This window comes from Eriocheir sinensis, chromosome 21 (assembly GCF_024679095.1).
Source record: "Eriocheir sinensis breed Jianghai 21 chromosome 21, ASM2467909v1, whole genome shotgun sequence".
NCBI classification, from domain to species: domain Eukaryota; kingdom Metazoa; phylum Arthropoda; class Malacostraca; order Decapoda; family Varunidae; genus Eriocheir; species Eriocheir sinensis.
In genome coordinates this window covers 1,755,001-1,759,018 of record NC_066529.1, presented here as the reverse complement: position 1 = coordinate 1,759,018, position 4,018 = coordinate 1,755,001, and the positions used below count along the sequence as shown (strand labels likewise).

General features: G+C 48.0%; 1 protein-coding gene across 1 annotated transcript in view; it reads left to right on the top strand.

Annotated features, from left to right (window-relative positions):
• Nucleotides 1–2,100: 2,100 nt before the first annotated feature.
• Nucleotides 2,101–4,018, top strand: part of LOC127001497 (uncharacterized) — a 113,145-nt gene continuing 111,227 nt past the window's right edge. The window contains exon 1 of the mRNA XM_050866068.1: nt 2,101–2,672. The gene's annotated coding sequence lies outside the window, so the exon portion shown is untranslated. The remainder of the gene's footprint in view (nt 2,673–4,018) is intronic.

Here is a 4,018-nt window from a genome sequence, read left to right as displayed (position 1 = left end):
GGATGCGGCTAAAAATATAAGAAGTGTGTGTGTGTGTGTGTGTGTGTGTGTGTGGCGTAGCTTTCCGTGAACTCAGGTGACATAGGACGCGCACCTGGTTATCCGTGCGGTTAATTGGACGGGTCAGACAAATAAGGGTCATAAAGGCGACCCAACCCACGAGGAGGGAACCCTTAACCGCTCGCAAGATAATAAAACTCCGTCAATATCAGATTTTCGAACATGTACTCACTCACTCCGTTTTCTTTTCGTCTTTCCCGTATATGTTTTTCTCATTCTCTCTCTCTCTCTCTCCTTCTCCTTCTCTTTCTCCCTGCCCCTCCCACTTCCTCCCTCCCTCCCCCAAAGTCAACGAGCGCCAGGGCATAGAGCATCCAGCGTGGGATCAAGGCAAGTCACATTGGGAGCGACGGCTTGGCCTTAATGACGGCCCACGAGACACCGCGGATCAGGCAGCTCGGCCAGCCCGGTATTGGGGCGAGGCGCTGATTGACTGGCCTTATCGCAATTGTTTCCAAGGCCCCGCACGAGACGGTGGAGCAGCGGGTAGCCACAGTCCGGGGCACCGCAGGTATCGGCGCAGCTTTAAGTACTGCAGCTGCCCACTGGATATGAAAAGGCAAGGAAAATACTGGCACCTGAAAATGCAGTAAAAATATATAGAGGGAATACGAGTACGGGCATCGCTGCCGTTTTTATAGGAAAGAAGAATATTGTTGATAGAAGTAATACAGAATTTAAAGTGACTACAACTATTTTCATTTTTGTTTTTGCTAATTGCAATTTGTTTTAATAATTTTTGTTGCTGCTGCTGCTGTTTTTGTTTATTGTAGCAGAGATATTTTTTTTTTTTGCTTTACTTTTGTTGTTGGCAATATTCGTAATTTGCTTTATTACTTTTGTTCCTGCTGCTGCCGCTGTTGTTGTTGCTCTTGCTGCTGTCGGTGGTGCTGGGGTTGGTGGTGCTTGGGTTGGTTGTGCTGGGGTTGGTAGTGTGGGCGTTGGTGGTGGTGTTGGTGTTGGTGTTGGTGTTGGTGGTGTTGGTTGTCCTGAGGTTGGTAGTGTGGGCGTTGGTGGTGTTGGTGTTGGTGTTGGTGGTGTTGGTTGTCCTGAGGTTGGTAGTGTGGGCGTTGGTGGTGTTGGTGTTGGTGTTGGTGGTGTTGGTTGTCCTGAGGTTGGTAGTGTGGGCGTTGGTGGTGTTGGTGTTGGTGTTGGTGGTGTTGGTTGTCCTGAGGTTGGTAGTGTGGGCGTTGGTGGTGTTGGTGTTGGTGGTGTTGGTGTTGGTGTTGGTGGTCCTGAGGTTGGTAGTGTGGGCGTTGGTGGTGTTGGTGGTGTTGGTGTTGTTGGTGTTGGTGTTGGTGGTCCTGAGGTTGGTAGTGTGGGCGTTGGTGGTGTTGGTATTGGTGTTGGTGGTCCTGAGGTTGGTAGTGTGGGCGTTGGTGGTGTTGGTGGTGTTGGTGTTGTTGGTGTTGGTGATGGTGTTGGTGTTTGTACTGCTACTGCTGTTCCATTTGCCACTAGATGCTACTGTCGTTATTTCAGCTTTTATCTAAGGTTTCGCTGTTGTTGATGTTGCTTTTAATGCTCTTGTTATTTTTGCATTATTGGTTATTATTATAAATATGAATATGGGGGCGGGAAATGGGAAATCGATATTCATGGAATACATTTACAAGGTTATTCTAAAAGTAAGCCTCTCTCTCTCTCTCTCTCTCTCTCTCTCTCTCTCTCTCTCTCTCTCTCTCTCTCTCTCTCGCTTTCACTCTCACCACCCTTTTCTTGCTATCTCCCCAATCATGTATGTCAGATACAAGCGCTTGGTTCTGAAGGGAAGAATAGTAGCTCGATACACCTTCAAGAAAAGACGCATGGAGATCTACAGTTGGGAGATATAAGGCTTTCATAAACAACCTGAAGGGTGCAGAGAGAGAGAGAGAGAGAGAGAGAGAGAGAGAGAGAGAGAGAAAGAGAGATAAAAAGAAAGAGAAAGAGACAGGGGAAAAGAGAGAGAGAGAGAGAGAGAGAGAGAGAGAGAGAGAGAGAGAGAGAGAGAGAGAGAGAGGAGGAGGAGAAGGAGGAGGAGAGAGAGGCGGTGTGTCGGGTGGTGGTGGTGGTGGTGGTCGTCCGGAGCTTCAGTAGCTGGCCGTCGCCCGTGAGTGGCTGAGTTGCCTGTGCTCCGACGCACCTCATCCAGCTAGTGACTTTTTGCTTTTCCTCCTGTGAACATATTTTTTCGTGCATTTCACATTTACCACGAACGGACTCTGAACTTTTCATAAAACTGCAGTATGGTGTTTTAGAGTGAAGTTTTTTTCTCTTTCATACTTGATGTGCGACCTAGTGCGGTGTACGTCCTATACAGCAATAAATAATTTCACGACGTAAAATGCGGTTCATCCTCGCTTCTTAAAGTTGTGCGAGTGCATGTGAGGAACTGATTTCCTTGCCATAAAAGGAGTGGATTACGAGATCTTCATTAACAAAGAAGAGGAAACTATTTGTACATGAGTGTTTGAGTATGAGACATTGGATATTGGAGTCAGATGAGATCCAGCCCTTTCTGATGCCCTAGGGAGCCACGCAACACCACACTGTATCCGCGAGGAGTCTAGAATCCTTGCCACGGCCTCCTAAACACCTGCCGTCCGAGCCACCAGCGTGCAGGTGTGCGTGTAAGTATATCTTGTCCCTCCCTGCATGTTTGTTCACCTGCGAAATCGAAAGATAATAATGTTACAACGTTGCACGCTCTCTTCGCCCTGGCCATAGTAAGATCAATCTGGTTTCCTCCTCGCGTCCCTCACAATGCTCATGCGGGCCCGGACTCGTTAACGCACCACTCTGGGACCCCAAACACCGAGTTGCTTCAGAGCGCTTATGTCTGCCGTCACGATCCTTCCACGAAACCGTCCCATAAGTCCCACGGATTCTACAAAAAACAAGACAAAATTAACCAGGGTGGGACTTGCTTAGGCGGGTGTTAGTAATGCGATTTCACCATGTCGTTTTGTAACCATAATTCTAGGACTCGTGCCTGCACGCAAACATAACACGCACACACACACACACACACACACACACACACACACAAAAACACAGACATGCTGTATGGTGACACTTATGCGTGCAAACAAACCAAAAGAATGAGGCCTTAAACACGAATTTATAAGCGCACAGTCATAAATACACATCTCATAAAATGGAGGAAAAATACGCACGCAGGGCAAGCGCGCGCACACACACACACACACACACACACACACACACACACACACACACACACACACACACACACACACACACACACACTGCACACGCAACACACACAGATCTGACATATAACGTGATAAAACAAAATTTCAAAATAAAAAAATGCATCCCAAGGAATGAGAATTCGAAGACCGAAAGGGGAAAAATAAAAACAACACTTATTTCGCTCCCGCTTCCTTTCTTGCCGGCGAAACGAGAAGTGGGAATCCCAAAGTTTTCCGTGAATCGAGTGGCAGGAAGCAATTCTAAAACTGTACGAGTTTTGTGATGGTGGGGCGTAGTTTTGCACCAGTTGCTCTATAGTAAGTGAAGAGCAGACCTTCCCAGGAGGACAAAACCACATCGAAGCCGAGCCCATCAGCGCGTCGTGCATTAGAAGGGTCGACAGACACCACCGCTTCCTAACGGCTTGGGGAAGTTACGGTGGCAATGGATTTCTCCAACTCGAACGTAACGTCGCAGGGAAACCCATAATCTTGACAGAGACAACACGGCGAGACCTAGGAGGCCGTGTGTGAGCCAAGTCAGTGTGGGCGGAGGACGCGGCAGCAAGTTCTGAACATCTTGGAACTTGGGACACGACAATGACCGAGACAAGACGAGAAGACCGTGGACACCGAGAGGCTCAGGACACCACCAACCCTTAGATATCATGATCGTAAACACTTCAAAACGAGGAGAAATACGAAGACCCGAATATGGCGTGGCGAAAAAAATCATTCAGAGAGAGAGAGAGAGAGAGAGAGAG